A 19,937-nucleotide genomic window follows, 5' to 3' on the forward strand; every position below is an offset into this window, starting at 1 on the left:
TGTTGAGGCTTTTGTTGATCCTTCCATGAGAAATTTGGGTGATTTCTCCATGAGGGGTTATAGGTGTTTCCATAAGGTTCACCCATATAATTTACCTCTGCTATTGCAGGGTTCTCAGGATCATAAGCTTCTTCTTCAGAAGATGCCTCTTGAGTACTGTTGGATGCAGCTTGCATTCCATTCAGACTTTGAGAAATCATATTGACTTGCTGAGTCAATATTTTATTCTGAGCCAGTATGGCATTCAGAGTATCAATTTCAAGAACTCCCTTCTTCTGAGGCGTCCCATTGCTCACAGGATTCCTCTCAGAAGTGTACATGAACTGGTTATTAGCAACCATGTCAATGAGTTCTTGAGCTTCTGCAGGCGTTTTCTTTAGGTGAATGGATCCACCTGCAGAAGTATCCAATTACATTTTAGCCAATTCAAATAGACTATCATAGAATATGTCCAGGATGGTCCATTCTGAAAGCATGTCAGAAGGACACTTTTTGGTCAGTTCTTTGTATCTCTCCCAAGCTTCATAGATGGATTCACCTTCTTTCTGTCTGAAGGTCTGAACATCCACTCTGAGCTTACTCAGCTTTTGAGGAGGAAAGAACTTGGCTAAGAAAGTCTTGACCAGCTTATCCCAAGAGTTCAGGCTATCCTCAGGTTGAGAGTCCAACCATATTCTAGCTCTGTCTCTTATAGCAAAAGGGAAAAGCATGAGCCTGTAGACTTCAGGATCTACTCCATTAGTCTTAACAGTATCACAGATCTGCAAGAATTCAGTTAAGAACTGAAAAGGATCTTCAGATGGAAGTCCATGAAACTTGCAGTTTTGCTGCATCAGAGAAACTAGCTGAGGTTTCATCTCAAAATTGTTTGCTCCAATGGTAGGGATGAAGATGCTTCTTCCATGTAAATTGGAATTAGGTGCAGTAAAGTCACCAAGCATCCTCCTTGCATTATTATTATTTTCGGCTGCCATCTCCTCTTCCTGTTCGAAAATTTTTGAAAGGTGCTTGCTGGATTGTTGTAATTTAGCTTCTCTTAGTTTCCTCTTCAGGGTCCTTTCAGGTTCTGGATCTGCTTCAACAAGAATATTCTTGTCCTTGCTCCTGCTCATATGAAAAAGAAGGACAGAAAAATAATAATAATAGCGGTCCTTTTTACCACAGTATAGAGGTCCCTGTGTGAGTAGAAGAAGAAAAGAAGAAGAAAAAATTCGAACACAAATGGAAGAGGGGGTTCGAATTTGGGTGAGATGAAGTGTTAGTAGATGAATAAATAAATAGAAGGAGATAAGAGAGAAAGAGAATTTTCGAAAATAATTTTTGAAAAAAAGTTAGTGATTTTCGAAAGGTTAGTGATTTTCGAAAATTAGGAATAAAATTAAAATAATTAGTTAATTAAAAAGAAATTTTGAAAAAGAGGGAAAATATTTTCGAAAATTAGAGAGAGAGAGTTAGTTAGGTAGTTTTGAAAAGGATAAGAAACAAACAAAAAGTTAGTTAGTTAGTTAAAACAAATTTGAAAATCCATTTTGAGAAGATAAGAAGATAGGAAGTTAGAGAAAATATTTTAAAAATCAAATTTTTGAAAAAGATAAGATAAAGAGATATTTTTGAAAAGATATGATTGAAATTAGTTTTGAAAAAGATTTGATTTTTAAAATCACAATTAATGACTTGATTCATAAGAAATCACAAGATATGATTCTAGAACTCAAAGTTTGAATCTTTCTTAACAAGCAAGTAACAAACTTGAAATTTTTGAATCAAAACATTAATTGATGATGTTATTTTCGAAAATTAGGAGATAAAGATAAGAAAAAGATTTTTGAAAAATATTTTAAAAATTTTCGAAAATAAATAAGAAAAATGAAAAAGATTTGATTTTTGAAAAAGATAAGATTTTTAAATTGAAAATTTGATTTGACTCATAAAAACAACTAGATTTTAAAAAGTTTTGAAAAAGTCAACTCAAATTTTTGAAATTTATGAGTGAAAAAGGGAAAGATATTTTTTTGATTTTTGAATTTTTTAATGATGAGAGGGAAAAACATGAAAAAGACTCAATGCATGAAAGTTTTGGATCAAAACAATGAATGCATGCAAGAATGCTATGAATGTCAAGATGAACACCAAGAACACTTTGAATGTCAAGATGAACATCAAGAACTTATTTTTGAAAAATTTTTAATGCAAAGAAAACATGTAAGACACCCAACTTAAAAATTTTTCATGTATAGACACTATGAATGCAAGAATGCATATGAAAAACAAGAAAAGACACAAAACAAGAAAACATCAAGATCAAACAAGAAGACTTACCAAGAACAACTTGAAGATCATGAAGAACACTATGAATGCATGATTTTTTTCGAAAAATGCAAGATGAACATGCAATTGACACTAAACTTAAAATCTGACTCAAGACTCAAACAAGAAACACAAAATATTTTTGATTTTTATGATTTTCTATCTTTTTTGGTTTTTTTCGAAAATTATATGAAAAAGAAAAATAAGGATTCCAAAATCTTTAAGAAGAATTCCAGGAATCTTTCAATATTAGCCCAAAGCTCCAATCAAAGGGTTGGACATGGCTTAATAGCCAGTCAGCTTTAGGATGGAATTACATGCATTGTGGTGATTAGTTGAAGACCAATCCCAAATCAGTTTGGGTATGGCTTTACAGCCAGATAGGATTCAACATGTTACCATGAAACTCTAGAATTCATTCTTAAAAGTTTTGAAGCCATAGAATAATTTAGAAATTTTTTTTTCGAAAACAGATGAGAAATTTTTGAAAGGTTTTTGAAAAATTTTTGAAAATAAAACAAAAAAGAAAATTACCTAATTTGAGCAACGAGATGAACCGTCAGTTGTCCAAACTCGAACAATCCCCGGCAACGGCGCCAAAAACTTGGTGCACGAAATTGTGATCTCAGGCAACGGCGCCAGAAACTATGTACACACGTCTTAATAAATCATTTTTCATTCACAACTTCGATACAACTAACCAGCAAGTGCACTGGGTCGTCCAAGTAATAAACCTTACGTGAGTAAGGGTCGATCCCACGGAGATTGTTGGTATGAAGCAAGCTATGGTCACCTTGTAAATCTCAGTCAGGCGGATATCAAAAGGTTATGGAGTTTTCGAAATTAAATAATAAGTAAACATAAAATAAGGATAGAAACACTTATGTATATCATTGGTGAGAATTTCAGATAAGTGTATAGAGATGCTTTCGTTCCTCTGAACCTCTGCTTTCCTGCTGTCTTCATCCAATCAGTCTTACTCCTTTCCATGGCTGGCTTTATGTAAGGACATCACCGTTGTCAATGGCTACTTTTTATCCTCTCTGGAAAATGGTCCGATGCGCTGTCACTGCATGGCTAATCGTCTGGAGGCATCACCCTTGTCAATGGCTGCATCCCATCCTCTTGTGAAAATGGTCCAAATGCTCTGTCACAGCACGGCTAATCATATGAGGTTCTCGATCATACTGGAATAGGATTCACCCTCCTTTTGCGTCTGTCACTACGCCCAGCACTCGTGAATTTGAAGTTCGTCACAGTCATTCAATCCCAGAGTCCTACTCGGAATACCACAGACAAGGTTTAGACTTTCCGGACTCTCATGAATGCCGCCATCAATCTAGCTTATACCACGAAGATTCTGATTAAGAGATCCAAGAGATACTCATTCAATCTAAGGTAGAACGGAAGTGGTTGTCAGGCACGCGTTCATAGGGAATGATGATGATTGTCACGTTCATCACATTCAGGTTGAAGTGTGAATGAATATCTTAGAAGCGGAATAAGTTGAATTGAATAGAAAACAGTAGTACTTTGCATTAATCTTTGAGGAACAGTAGAGCTCCACACCTTAATCTATGGAGTGTAGAAACTCTACCATTGAAAATACATAAGTGAAAGGTCCAGGCATGGCCGAGAGGCCAGCCCTCATGATCTAAGAACCAGGCATCCAAAGATGTCAAATACAATAGTAAAAAGTCCTATTTATACTAAACTAGTTACTAGGGTTTACAAAAATAAGTAATTGATGCATAAATCCACTTCCGGGGCCCACTTGGTGTGTGCTTGGGTTGAGCTTGAATGTTACACGTGCAGAGGCTCTTTCTGGAGTTGAACACCAGGTTGTAATGTATTTCTGACGTTCAACTCTGGTTTGTGACGTGTTTCTGGCGTTTAACTCCAGATAGCAGCATAGAACTGGTGTTCAACGCCCTTTTACGTCATCTAAACTCGGTCAAAGTATGGACTATTATATATTTCTGGAAAGCCCTGGATGTCTAATTTTCAATGCAATTGGAAGAGCATCATTTTGAGTTCTGTAGCTCCAGAAAATCCACTTTGAGTGTAGGAAGGTCAGAATCCAACAGCATCAGCAGTCCTTCTTCAACCTCTGAATCTGATTTGTGCTCAAGTCCCTCAATTTCAGCCAGAAAATACCTGAAATCACAGAAAAACACACAAACTTATAGTAAAGTCCAAAAATGTGAATTTAACATAAAAACTAATAAAAACATCCCTAAAAGTAACTAGATTCTACTAAAAACATACTAAAAATAATGCCAAAAAGCGTATAAATTATCCGCTCATCAAAGACCTCAATGGACGTCCACTAGCCACCAAAGAGTTCCCTAATGAGGAACCAAAGGAATCTGAGGCTCATACAGAGACCATAGAGTTTCCACTGAACTTACTGTTGCCATTCATGAGCTCTGATGAGTATTCTTCCTCTGAGGAGGATGAAGATATTATTGAAGAGCAAGTTGCTCAGTATCTAGGAGCAATCATGAAGCTGAATGCCAAGTTGTTTGGTAATGAGACTTGGGAGGATGAACCTCCATTGCTCATTAATGAACTAAATACCCTGACTCAACAGAAATTACCTCAGAATAAACCGGATCTCGGAAAATTCTTAATACCCTGTATCATAGGCACCATGACCTTTAAGAAGGCTCTGTGTGACCTTGGGTCAAGTATAAATCTCATGCCACTCTCTGTAATGGAGAAACTAGGGATCTTTGAGGTACAAGCTGCTAAAATCTCACTAGAGATGGCAGACAATTCAAGGAAACAGGCTTATGGAGTTGTAGAGGATGTCTTAGTGAAGGTTGAAGGCCTGTACATCCCTGCTGATTTCATAATCATAGACACTGGGAAGGATGAAGATGAATCCATCATCTTTGGAAGATCCTTCCTAGTCACAACAAGAGCTGTGATTGATGTGGACAGAGGAGAGTTAGTCCTGCAATTGAATGAGGGTTGCCTTATGTTTAAGGCTCAAGGATCTTCTTCTGTAACCATGGAGAGGAAGCATGAAAAACTTCTCTCAATACAGAGTCAAACAGAGCCCCCACACACAACTTCTAAGTTTGGTGTTGGGAGGCCACCATTAAGCTCTGAGTCTCTGTGAAGCTCTCTAAGAGCTTCACTGTCAAGCTATTGACATTAAAGAAGCGCTTGTTGGGAGGCAACCCAATGTTATTTAATTATATTTATTTATTTTCCATTGTAATTTTATGTTTTCTTTAGGTTGATGATCATGTGAAGTCACAAAAACAACTGAAAAATAAAAAACAAAATGAAAAACAGCAAGAAAAATAGCACACCCTGGAGGACAGGCTTACTGGCGTTTAAACGCCAGTAAGGATAGCAGAATGGGCGTTTAACGCCCAGCCTGGCAGCATTCTGGGCGTTAAACGCCAGAAATGGGCAGCAGACTGGTGTTTAACGCCAGGAAAGGTAGCAGAGCTGGCGTTAAATGCCAGGATTGGCACACAGTGGGCGTTTGAATGCCAGAATAGTGCAGGGAGCAGAATTCTTTGACACCTCAGGATCTGTAGACCCCACAGGATCCCCACTTACCCCACCTCTTCTTCTCTCCTCTTCACACCTTTCCATAACACTCTTCCCCAAATACCCTTGACCAATCCCATCAATAACTCTTTCCCAAATACCCTTCACCTATCAAATCCTACCCTCTTCCCCATATCCTCTTCACCACTCACATCCATCCATCATAAACCCCACCTACCTCACCATTCAAATTCAAACTATTTTCCTCCCAAACTCACTCCTTCATGACCGAATCCCCTCTCTCTCCTACCCTATAAATACCCCTCCTCACTACCTTCACTTTTACACATCACAAACAATTCTTTCCCCCTTGGCCGAAACCAACACTACACTCCATCTCCTCCATTTCTTCTTCTTCTCCTCCTCCTTTCTTTCTTCTTTTGCTCAAGGACGAGCAAACCTTTTAAGTTTGGTGTGGAAAAAGCTTTGCTTTTCTATTTTTCATAACCACTAATGGAACCTAAGGCCGAAGAAACCTCTAGAAAGAGGAAAGGGAAGACAATTGCTTCCACCTTCGAGTCATGGGAGATGGAGAGATTCATCTCAAAGGTCCATCAAGACCACTTCTATGAAGTTGTGGCCAAGAAAAAGGTGATCCCCGAGGTCCCCTTCAAGCTCAACGGAAGAGAGACTCAAGAGGCAAGCCAGTCAACTAAGAAGGCTTGACCTTAAACCCGTGGCTAGGGGATGGTTGGAGTTCATCCAACGCTCTATCATTCCTACTAGCAACCGGTCTAAAGTTACAATAGACCGGGCTATCATGATCCATAGTATCATGAATAGAGAGGAAGTAGAAGTTCATGAGATCATATTCCTAGAACTCTACAAGGTGGCAGACAAGCCCTCTACTTTGGCAAGGTTAGCCTTCCCTCATCTCATCTGTACCCTATGCAATTCAACTGGAATTGTCATAGAGAAAGACATCCTCATTAAAGGAGACAAGCCCATCACTAAGAAGAAGATGGAGCAAACAAGAAAGCCCACTCATGGACCTCAACAAGAGCATGAGGAAGTTCCTCATCTAGAAATCCCTGAGATACCTCAAGGGATGCATTTTCCTCCACAAAACTATTGGGAGCAAATCAACACCTCCTTAGGAGAATTGAGTTCCAACATGGGACAACTAATGATGGAGCACCAAGAGCATTCCATCCTCCTCCATGAAATTAGAGAGGACCAAAGAGCCATGAGAGAGGAGCAACAAAGGCAAGGAAGAGACATAGAGGAGCTTAAGCACTCCATAAGATCTTCAAGAGGAAGAACTAGCCGCCATCACTAAGGTGGACCCGTTCTTTAATTCTCTTGTTTTAATTTTTCTATTTTTCGATTTCTATGCTCTATGTTTTATCTATGTTTGTGTCTTTATTACATGATCATTAGTGTCTAGTGTCTATGTCTTAAAGCTATGAATGTCCTATGAGTCCTTCACCTTTCTTAAATGAAAAATGTTTTTTGAAAAAGAAAAAGAAGTACATGAACTTCGAATTACATCTTGGAATTAATCTAATTATTTTGATGTGGTGGCAATACTTTTTGTTTTCTGAATGAATGCTTGAACAGTGCATATTTTTGAATTTGTTGTTTATGAATGTTAAAATTGTTGGCTCTTGAAAGAATAATGAAAAAGGAGAAATGTTATTGACAATCTGAAAAAATCATAAAATTGATTCTTGAAGCAAGAAAAAGCAGTGAACACAAAGCTTGCAGAAAAGAAAAAAATATGGCGAAAAAAAAGAAAAAGCAATCAGAAAAATCCAGTAGCCCTTTAAACCAAAAGCCAGTAACCACAAGGCTTTGAGCATTAATGGATAGGAGGGTCCAAAGGAATAAAATCCTGGCCTAAGCGGCTAAACCAAGCTATCCCTAACCATGTGCTTGTGGCGTGAAGGTGTCAAGTGAAAAGCTTGAGCCTGAGCGGTTAAATTCATGGTCCAAAGCAAAAAAAGAGTGTGCTTAAGAGCTCTGGACACCTCTAACTGGGGACTCTAGCAAAGCTGAGTCACAATCTGAAAAGGTTCACCCAGTTATGTGTCTGTGGCATTTATGTATCTGGTGGTAATACTGGAAAACAAAATGCTTATGGTCACGGCCAAGACTCATAAAGTAGCTGTATTCAAGAATCAACATACTGAAATAGGAGAATCAATAACACTATCTGAATTCTGAGTTCCTATAGATGCCAATCATTCTAAACTTCAAAGGATAAAGTGAGATGCCAAAACTGTTAAGAAGTAAAAAGGCTACAAGCCCCGCTCATCTAATTGGAAATGAACTTCATTGATATTTGAAATTCATTGTATTTTCTCTTCTTTTTATCCTATTTTATTTTTAGTTACTTGGGGACAAGCAACAATTTAAGTTTGGTGTTGTGATGAGCGGATAATTTATACCCTTTTTGTCATTATTTTTATATAGTTTTTAGTATAATTTAGTTACTTTTTATTATATTTTTATTAGTTTTTATTCAAAAATCACATTTCTGGACTTTACTATGACTTTGTGTGTTTTTCTGTGATTTCAGGTATTTTCTGACTGAAATTGAGGGACTTGAGTAAAAATCTGATTCAGAGGCTGAAAAAGGACTGCAGATGCTGTTGGATTCTGACCCTCCTGCACTCAAAGTAAATTTTCTGGAGCAATAGAAGCCCAATTGGTGCGGTCTCAATTGCTTTGGAAAGTACATATCCTGCGCTTTCCAGCAATATATAATAGTCCATACTTTGCCTGAGATTTGATGGCCCAAACTGGCGTTCAAAGTCAGCCTAAAACATCTTGGCGTAAAACGCCCAAACTGGCACCAGAATTGGAGTTAAACGCCCAAACTGGCACCAAAGCTGGCATTTAACTCTAGGAACAGCCTAATCACGAAAAAACTTCAATGCTCAGCCCAAGCACACACCAAATGGGCCCCAGAAGTGGATTTCTGCACTATCTGCACTTAGTTACTCATTTTCTGTAACCCTAGGTTACTAGTTTAGTATAAAAACTACTTTTAGAGATTTATTTTAGTCTTTTGAACCCTTTTTCGAATATCTTATGCCATTAGGGAGGCTGGCCTCACAGCCATGCCTAGACCTTTTTCACTTATGTATTTTCAACGGTGGAGTTTCTACACCCCATAGATTAAGGTGTGGAGCTCTGCTGTTCTTCATGAATTAATGCAATTACTACTGTTTTCTATTCAATTCACACCTACTTCTTCTCCAAGATATACTCTCGTACTTAATTCAGTTAAGTCAGAATGAAGGGGTGACTCGTGACAATCACCCAATCTTCGTTACTTGCGTAGCCAAGATTCGCGTGCCTGACAACCACAAGCGGTCTACATGATGTTCAATGTAGTCATTGGACGACAGTCGGAGTATATTCTCTTGGATATCTAATACATAGACCGAGTCCGTGAGATTAGTATCTTCATGGTATAGGCTAGAACAATTGGCAGCCATTCCTGGGATCCGGAAAGTCTAAACCTTGTCTGTGGTATTCTGAGTAGGATCTGGGAAGGGATGACTGTGACGAGCTTCAAACCTGCGAATGTTGGGCGCAGTGACAGTGTGCAAAAGGATCAATGGATCCTATTCCGATACTAGCAGGAACCGACAGATGATTAGCCATGCGGTAGCTGTACCTGGTATTTTTTATCCGAGACGAGAAATCTGACAGTTGATTAGCCGTGCAGAAACCGTAGAGGACCATTTTCACTAAGAGGATCTTACAGTTTGCCATGGAAGGAAGTAACACATGGTTGGAAGAAGGCAATAGGAAAGCAAAGGTTCAGAAGCAACAAAGCATCTCCATACGCTTATATGAAATTCCCACTAATGAATTACATAAGTAACTTTATTTTATTTCATATTTTATTTATATTTTAATTATCAAAACCTCATAACCATATGAATCCGCCTGACTGAGATTTACAAGGATGACCATAGCTTGCTTCAACCTGACAATCTCCATGGGATCGACCCTTACTCACGTAAGGTTTATTACTTGGACGACCCAATGCATTTGCTGGTTAGTTGCACAGAGTTGTGAAAAAAGTGTGAGATCACGATTCCGTGTACCATGTATGCCGAAATTTTTCGTAGACAACGTAGGCTATGTAGAGATCAAAGGGATAACAATAAATATGAGATTGTGGTTGTTGATCCCGAGGAGAGAATTTGTTTTTCCAAACTTGACAAGTCAAAACGTCATTTCATTTACATGTATGAGTGTTTTTTTACTAGGCTGGGGGTGAGTCTCTCATTTTTCTGATTTTGAATATGAAATTCTCCATCTCTGTAAAGTTTCCCCTTTTCAACTCCATCCCAATTCTTGGGATTTTCTGAAAATTTACCAGCTAATAAGTTAGAGCTCGACGTACCCTTATCCTCCAAAGTTTTCTTTTATCTTTTTCAACTCACCAAACTATTTAGTTCCAAAAAATAGGGATGGATTTCCTTCTGGAGTATTCAAAGAAAGAAGGTCTTTTCCATTTTTGATGATTCTTTACATGATTTTAAAAATTATTTTTTCAAGATCCAATTGTTTGAGGGTGTTCAACCTTTCTTTCTGAATGAGAGAGATGAAGCCCTTTTTAGCCTATATTGGGAGGAGTTTCCCACAATTATAAAATACAACCTTGAGGATTTAGATGAGGTAGAAGAGTGTGTAGTTGCCCTATTTCAAGAGTTTTAGGACTGAGCTCCTAACTTTGAACCAAGAAATTTCTGGTAGGAAAGCCGAGCTACGTACGTACCGAGCTAGGTAGTATTTTCTTTGCACCTTGTAGATACCTTTTTGTTGGTATTTATTATGCTTATGTAATCTGACTTTGATGTTTGGTTTTGCAACAAGGATGACTAGCGAATTGAACGCTCTAAAGAGTCTCCGTCAAGCCAAAAAGAATGTTACTGCCTGTTCATAACCTGGGTCGAGCTGTCCGACCCGGGATGTTCTACTGACGAGACGACCGACCTCTTCAGGTCAGGCCGTCCGACCTCTTTTCAAAGAGTTCGGCCAAATCACCAGGAAAGGCCCAATAAGGGCCCAACAGAGGAACACAACCCAAATCCTAAAGGTAGCCCAAGCCTCTAGAGATAAGGGCGGTTCCCTTGAAGATAAGATGACCTCTCTCAAAGATAAGATAAGATAAGATAACTAACTTATCTTATCTAAGAAGGTCACTCTACACCATTATAAATACACTGGAGCACCCAGGTATAACTCATACTCTGATTCTACTAAAAACCTGCTTAATACCTTTGCTAACTTAAGTATCGGAGTCCCTTGCAGGTACCACCACCCTCCGGTGACAAAGAATCAGCAGCCAGCCAGTCAACAAGTCGGGCGCAACCGTTCCGGCCGCCATCCACCAGCCGGACACGTCAGCTCTGACCAGCACAGAAGATCTCGTCCGAGATCAACCTACAGTTTCAGGTAACCCTCAAAACATTGGCGCCATTGCCGGGGAATCTGGAAGTCATCCCACCACCATGGCGGACGACCATGACAACGACCACGACTCTGATCTAGAAGACAGGACGCCGCACAAAAATGTGGATACTACACCAAAAGATACTCCTCAACCTAACAAAAACAAGAATTCGCCAAACGAGGAGGCCATGGAGGCACTTCAAGATCGCCTAAAGCAACTTGAAAAAGAGGCGGAGCATCAACGAGAAGCTGAGAGAGACCTACGAAGGGAAGTTAGGCAACGCCGCGAGTTAGAGGACAAGCTCCTAAAACTCGAAGTAGATCTCAAGGCCAAAAATACTCGATCCAGGCACGAAGACGACTCCTGTAAGGACCAAGACCCATTCACTAAAGAGATCATGAGGATCAAAATCCCAAAAGACTTCAAACTTCCCGACATGACTTTGTATGATGGCACAGCAGATTCCAGCCATCATCTCAGTAATTTCAGAAGTAGAATGTACCTCACCGACGCCTCAGATACAGTTCGCTGCAAAGCCTTCCCGACTACTTTAACAAAGACAGTAATTAAATGGTTCGACAATCTACCTCCTAGGTCCATCTCAGGTTTCGACGACTTAGCCAAGAAGTTTCTAGCCAGATTCTCCATCCAAAAAGACAAGGCTAAGCACGCCCCAAGTCTATTAGGAATCAAGCAAGGAGATCGGGAAAGTCTCCGCAACTACATGGAAAGATTCAACAAAGCATGTCTGGATATACAAAGCCTACCAATAGAGGCCGCCATTATGGGTCTCATCAATGACTTACGAGAGGGACCTTTTAGCCAATCTATATCGAAAAAATACCCCACATCTCTGAACGAAGTACAAGAATGAGCAGAGAAGTACATCAACATGGAGGAAAACTCTCAACTAGGAGAGACCTCGAAATCCGAACTCACCTACTCCCCCCGAGATAAGGAAAAAGAGTCCAAAAAGAAAGAAGATCAACATGGGGAAAAATAAAAAAATACCACAATTACACCCCTCTTCGGGTGTCCCTTGTGGATGTCTATAGAGAAGTTTGCCATACTGAAAAAATACCCCCAGCTCGACCACTCAAAGGCAAAAAAGAAGGAGGAAATCAGACTGAATATTGCGAGTACCACCGAATCCGTGGACATTCCACCAACGAATGCTTTGACTTAAAAAATGTGATAGAAAAACTGATAAGAGAAGGAAAATTAGACCGGTACCTCGCTAACCGAGTCGATGACCAAAGAAAAAGAAGAAGGGACGAAGATGTCGGACGAACTGAGCGATCACCTCGTATACCAGAGAGACATGTCCACATGATACACGGAGGATTCGCGGGAGGAGGAATCTCCAAATCATCTCGCAAAAGATATCTTAAAGAAGTATATCATTTCGAAGGAAAAGAGGAAGCACCCGACATCCCCACAATTACTTTTACCAAAGAGGACGCATCTGGTATCATCTCAGGACACGACGATCCCATGGTCATCACTATCATACTGGCAAACGCAAATCTCCACCGCACACTGGTTGACCAAGGAAGCTTCGCCGACATCTTGTTCAAAACGGCCTTCGACAAACTCGGCCTGGAAGAAAAAGAACTCAGAGCATATCCAAACAATCTGTTCGGACTGGGAGACACTCCAATTCAGCCTCTCGGATACATCTCACTACACACGACCTTCAGAAAAGGAAACCAATCAAGAACACTCAAGATAGACTACATCATGGTCGACGTGAGTTCAGCCTACAACGCCTTAATAGGTCGGACAACATTAAATCAGCTCGACGCAGTGGTCTCGACCCCACATCTATGCATGAAGTTCCCAACTACAGAAGGGATAGCTACAATAAAAGCAGACCAAAAGACGGCGCGCCGCTGTTACAATGAAAGTCTAAACCTTAGAGGCAGAGGAGAAGAATTCCACGCCATCGAACTCGGTGGAGTTCAGAGGCAGGAAGAACTCCGCCCACAACCCGAAGGCGAAGTAGAAAAAGTCCAGATCGGAGATATCCCGGACAAGATAATCAATATCGGTACAATCCTAAATGGAGACACAAAAGAATCACTCGTACAGTTCTTACGAGATAATGTCGACCTCTTTGCATGGAAGGCTGCAGACATGCCAGGCATAGACCCCAAGTTAATGTGCCACAAGCTAGCAGTCTACCCAGGATCTCGGCCAGTACAACAGAGACGTAGAAAGCTCGGACCAGAATGACCCTAAGCTATGGAAGAGCAGGTACAAGCTCTACTGGAGGCAGGATTCATTAGAGAAGTCAAATACCCACTATGGCTAGCTAACGTCGTCTTGGTGAAAAATTAAATGGGAAGTGGCGAATGTGCACCGACTACACTGATCTCAATAAAGCCTGCCCAAAAGATTCTTATCCACTCCCAAGTATCGACGCTCTGGTGGATGTCTCCTCCGGATACAAATACCTCTCGTTTATGGACGCATATTCAGGATACAATCAAATCCTGATGTACCCACCCGACCAAGAAAAAACTTCATTCTTAACCCTAAAGCAAACTACTGCTACATCGTCATGCCTTTCGGACTTAAAAACGCAAGAGCTACTTACCAGAGATTGATGAATAAGGTCATTATGGATCACATCGGAAAAATCATGGAAGTCTATGTGGATGACATGTTAATAAAGACACAAAGTGAAGAGACGTTATTGTCCGACCTGACCTAAGTATTCGACACTATAAGAAGGTATGGCATGCGACTCAACCCCGCCAAATGCACCTTCGCAGTAGAAGCTGGCAAATTCTTGGATTTTATGCTCACACAAAGAGGAATCAAGGCAAATCCGGATAAATGCCGGGCCATACTCGACATGAAAAGCCCGACTTGTGTCAAAGAGGTACAACAACTCAACAGAAGATTGGCAGCCTTGTCCATATTTCTAGCCGGACCGGCAATAAGATCTCTCCCCTTCTACGCCACTCTAAGGAAGGGAAAGAGGTTTGAATGGACAACGGAGTGCGAGCAGGCCTTCCAAGAATTCAAAAGATTCCTGGGACAGCCACCTATCCTAACTCAGCCACGGGAAGGAGAACCACTCATATTATACCTCGCAGTAGGAAGTCGGGCAGTAGCCTCAGCATTAGTCCGAGAAGACGATAGTGGGCAACAACCTGTATATTTCATCAGCAAAGCATTACAAGGATTCGAAAAAATAGAAAAATTCGCCTATGCTCTCATACTAACATCTCGACGACTGCATCCGTACTTCCAAGCCCACACCATTAGGGTTCGAACCAACCAACCCATAAAAGAGATTTTGCAGAAAATAGACTTAGCAGGCCGAATCTTGCAATGGGCAGTCGAGTTGTCCGAATTTGATCTTCAGTACGAAGCTCAGACAGCCATCAAATCGCAATATCTGGCCGACTTTATTGTAGAATTTACGGACACCCCAGAAATCCCCACAGAATGAAATCTCTATGTAGATGGTTCCTCAAATAAAACTGGAAGCAGCGCGGGTGTGATAATAAAAAGCGACCAAGGGACCCAAATCGAAATCTCCCTTAAATTCGGGATCCCTGCCTCAAACAACCAAGCCGAATATGAGGCACTGCTAGCTGGTTTAAAGCTGGCTAGGGAGGTTGGATCTCAAAAGCTTATGATCTTCAGCGACTCACAAGTAGTCACTTCACAAATAGCAGGGAGCTACCAAAGATCCCACCATGAAAAAGTACTTGGGCAAAACTAGGGAGCAGTTCGGACAACTCGGAGAATATGAGGTCCGTCACATACCCCGAGAACAAAATGCCCGAGTTGATGCACTTTCAAAACTAGCCAGCACCAAACCAGGGGGCAACAATAGAAGCCTCATCTAAGAAATGCTGCAGAACCCGTCAATCTCGGAAAAAGAAAAAGTCCTGGCCATAACAGGTCAGGATCAAGGATGGATGACTCCTATAATTAACTACCTCAAAAAACAGAAACACTCCCCACAGATGAAAAGGAGGCAAAGAGGTTAAAACGGGAGGCACAGTACTACACCATCATAAACAACACTCTATACAAAAGAGGGATTTCAATACCATTATTAAAATACGTACTGAATTCCAACACAAAGGAAGTTTTAGAAGAAATACACAGCGGCATCTGTGGCAATCATCTTGGAGCACATGCACTTACCAAAAAGGTACTCCGGGCAGGATTTTATTGGCCAACTCTACAAAAGGAAGCCATAGAATTCGTAAAGACATGTCCACCATGTCAAAAACATGCCAACTTTCACATCGCCCTGCCAGAGGAGCTCATCAGTGTAACCTCACCTTGGCCATTCGCAAAGTGGGGACTCGACCTTCTCGGACCTTTCCCTCAAGGATCGGGACAAGTCAAATTCCTCATAGTAGGGGTAGACTATTTCACAAAGTGAATCTAGGCAGAACCTCTAGCTAACACCACTGCTCAAAGAAGTCGAAAATTTCTAGATAGAAACATTGTCACAAGGTTTGGGGTTCCATACTCCATCACCACGGACAATGACACTCAATTTACAGATACAGGCTTCAGAAAATTGGTGGCCGACCTAAACATAAAACACCAATTTACCTCCGTAGAACATCCCCAGGCCAATGGACAAGCCGAAGCTGCCAACAAAGTCATATTGGCTGGACTAAAATGGAGATTACAGGACGCAAAGGAAGCCTGGGCTGAAGAGCTCCCACAAGTCCTATGGGCATACCGAACAATGCCACATTCCACCACAAAGGAATCACCATTCCGGTTAGCTTATGGAATGGAGGCAATGATCCTAGTGAAGATTGAAGAAGGGTCGCCCAGAGTGATCCACTATAATGAAGAAGCCAACTCCCAACTTCAAAGGGAAGAACTCGACCTACTTCCGGAAATCCAAGAAAGAGCTCGGATCAGGAAAGAGGCATTGAAGTGTCGAATGGCTTCGAGATACAATAAAAAAGTAGTGCCACAAAGTTTTGCCGAGAACGACCTCATACTAATCCGAAATGATATCGGAACGACTCGACCTGGAGAAGGAAAGCTGGCAGCGAATTGAAAAGGACCCTATCGAGTCATAGAAGTACTTGGAAAGGGCTACTACAGACTGTCCGAACTCGAAGGGTGAGAGCTTCCTAGGTCATGGCACACCTGTAACCTGAGAAGGTACTATAGTTAGGGGTAATAAAGGATCTTAGGATAAGGCGCACTCTTTTTCCTAAAAAGGTTTTTTAATGAGGTGCTAAGCCAAGACCTATAAATTGCCCGACTTAAAGGGATAAAACTCCCACATGTACATATCTGCATTTTCTTTTGAATAAAAATTGTTTAGATCTTTTACAAATTCTCAAGACGCATTAATCTGAAATGCTCATCGCCCGATTATAAAGCTACAGATCGGCAGAAAGTAAAAATCGAATTCACTGCACGATCACGATAAAGACCAGCGAAGATGAAAATCAAATTCATCAAAAGGTCAATCGAATGGGGATTAAACACAAATCCTACAAAATCGGCAAAGATGAAAACAGAATAATGCAAGAAGTTATCGAAAGTGATCCATAGAAAGGACCTGACGAGGTCTTAAATAAATGGATTGCTAAAAAATAACTTAAAGACTGGCCGACGTAAAAAAGTCGGATCAGTCACAAAACCAAAGTTATAAAAAGTAAATCCCTGGAAAGAGGTCTGGCCAGCCCTATAAAAGAGGATTACTAAAATAACTTAGAAGGGCCCGACATAATGAGGTCGGCCCAAAACATAAAAGTTATAAAAGTAATCCCTGAAAGAGACCTGAACAAGGTCCAAGAAAGAGGATTACTAAAATAACTTAGAAGGGCCCGACATAATGAGGTCGGCCTAAAACATAAAAGTTATAAAAGTAATCCCTGAAAGAGACCTGAACAAGGTCCAAGAAAGAGGATTACTAAAATAACTTAGAAGGTCCCGGCATAATGAGGTCGGCCCAAAACATAAAAGTTATAAAAGTAATTCCTGAAAGAGACCTGAACAAGGTCCAAGAAAGAGGATAACTAAAATAACTCAGAAGGGCCCGACATAATGTGGTCAGCCAAAACATAAAAGTTATCAAAGTAATCCCTGAAAGAGACCTGAACAAGGTCCAAGAAAGAGGATTACTAAAATAACTTAAAAGATCCCGACATGACGAAGTCGGCCTCCCAAAAACCTTGACGTTATAATAACAGAGACCTGAGCAAGGTCTAAACAAAACGGATTACTAGAAATAACTTCAGGCCAAAGAGAGGAAGCCAACATACAAGGTGGATCCAAACATCCACAGCCTCAAAGGAATCAAGCCACAAGTATGAAATACAAGGCAATCCAAAGAGGTCGGATAACAAAGTTCCAACACTCCCAAAAAAGGGAAAAAAGTAACAAGACAGATGCAGGTTGATATATTACGAAAAACACAAGTCATAACAATAAACAAACTCAAGAGGCTACCAAAATTAGCCCCAAGAGCTTGGAAACTACTTTATTTTTTAAAATAAAGTTGCTAAACAAGCAACTAAGAGAGTATCAAGAAGTCAGAGCTACCAATTACAACATATAAAAGGTTCAAAGCCCACAAGCCGGGCTATTTACACAAATGTCCAGAATAATCATTGAGGATCTGAAGGCTTCTCAGCAGCATCAACACGGGGTGAAGGAGGGCGAGTCTGAAGAGGCACTGCGTCTACTGTCCCATCATCCCGATTCAAGATTTGGCAATCAGGATTCGACCGGGGATGACCAGCCTCAGCTAAAGAAATTGAAGAAGTCGGCACAACAGAAGTTTTTTCGGCAGGCGCAGGAGGAGGTTTGACCTCATCATCATCATCAGGGTCATCAGGGACGATCTTACCGTCCTTCACAACGTTGTCCAAGATGAAGAGAGTAAGGTCAAGTTCGGGTGCAAGAACCCGAACCTGCTCCTTCAGGTTCTCAAAAGGGCAAAGAAGGCGACTGCTGCTTAGAACATCTCGGCCAAGGCGGCCGGGGAGGGATCTTCCCAAGTGCAAGTAAAGCCACCTGTGCCAAGTTCTCCTGGACCGAGGAAGGTGATCCCTACTCCTCAGGTTCGTCTGGCTGACCCACCACCGACTTCTGCCTCTAGTTCTGGTGCTCCTCCCAACAAGAAACAAAAAACAGCTGAGCCTTCCAACCTTGATGCTTTTGACTTTAATGCAATTGAATTTATGGATCAAAAAATTGGTCCCTACGGTGCCCTTCTTATGGACGATGTGTCGCTCCTTCGCCATCTGGACTTTATAACTCGAAGTAGCGTTAGAATGGCTTATATGGGGGCTGCCCTATACCGGACTGCTCAAAATCTTCCTCTCCACGCCACCAAAGCCTTTATGGAGGAGGCTAAACAGGAGTTTGATCGGATGAAGGGCCTGAAGGAGGAGCTTGAAGTAAAGGTAGCCAAGTTGGAGAAGGATCTGGAGAACGAGAAGGCGAGTTCACTTTCTCTGGCGGCTTCTGTGAGGCTGGCCGAGGACACGGCACTGAGGCATAAAGATAGCTATGTTACATCCTATCAGGAGGGAATGCGTCTGAAGGTGGAGTTGGAGAACGCCCGAGCTGATTACTCCGAGCTCCAGGGTCATCTTGTTGGCAGCGTAACTACTGCCTATGAGAACCTGAAAGAGCAAGTTCGGATTATTGCTCCCGAGGCCGACCTTACTCTCTTCGGCCTGGATAATGTTGTTAGGGATGGTAAGATTGTCTCTGATGACGAGGATGATGATGATGTCGATCCCCTCCCTGTGTCTTCTGCCAAGGTGTCAGCTCCTACTGTTCCTCCTGCCGAGGTAGGCCCTCCCGCTTCTGATCCTGACTGCCAGATCTTAAACCGGGATGATGCTACTGTGGATGCTGTTCCTCTCCAGGCTCGCCCTCCTTCTCCTCAGACTGATGCTGCTAAAAAGTCTTCTAATCTTTAGCTGATTTATTTTGGATATTTGTGTAGTTGGCCCGGCTTGTGGGCTTTAAAACTCTATTTCGTGGTTGGTTTATTTTGCTGACACTCTTTCTGGTTGCTTGTTTAGCAACCCATTATTTTGAAAAACACAATGAGTAGCTTCTGAGCTTTTGGGTCTGGTCCTGAAGCTTTGTTATTTTATGTCATGCTTGCTTGCGCCTGTCTTAGCTTCTTTATATGTTTCGAGAATGTTGAAGCCTTGTTGCTCAGCCTCTTTGAACTGCTTTGTACTTGGAGGTCGTATGACCGACTTCTTTGTCCTTTTCCAAGTAGTTTCGTAGTTGACCGACGTCGTCATGTCGATCTTTTCTCAGTTATTTTGTAATCCTATTTCTTGGATCTTTGTCAGATCTCTTTCAGGGATTACTTTTTATAACTTGTTGTGTTGTAGGAGACCGACTTCGCTATGTCGATCTCTTCTAAGTTATTTTTGTAATCCTCTTTCTTGAATCTTTGTCAGATCTCTTTCAGGGATTACTTTTATAACTTATTTGTTGTAGGAGACCGACTTCGTTATGTCGATCTCTTCTAAGTTATTTTTGTAATCCTCTTTCTTGGATCTTTGTCAGATCTCTTTCAGGGATTACTTTTATAACTTATTTGTTGTAGGAGACCGACTTCGTTATGTCGATCTCTTCTAAGTTATTTTTGTAATCCTCT

The 19,937-nt window shown here is 41.1% G+C and overlaps 1 non-coding gene across 1 annotated transcript; it reads left to right on the forward strand.

Moving 5' to 3' along the window:
* Positions 1-474: 474 nt before the first annotated feature.
* On the forward strand, positions 475-578 carry LOC148581771 (small nucleolar RNA R71). Its single transcript, XR_015897705.1, has one exon. It is a non-coding gene; the product is annotated as a small nucleolar RNA R71 (small nucleolar RNA).
* The last annotated feature ends 19,359 nt before the right edge of the window (positions 579-19,937 follow it).

Source organism: Arachis ipaensis, chromosome B10, assembly GCF_059453495.1.
Source record: "Arachis ipaensis isolate K30076 ecotype BB chromosome B10, ASM5945349v1, whole genome shotgun sequence".
NCBI classification, from domain to species: Eukaryota; Viridiplantae; Streptophyta; class Magnoliopsida; order Fabales; family Fabaceae; genus Arachis; species Arachis ipaensis.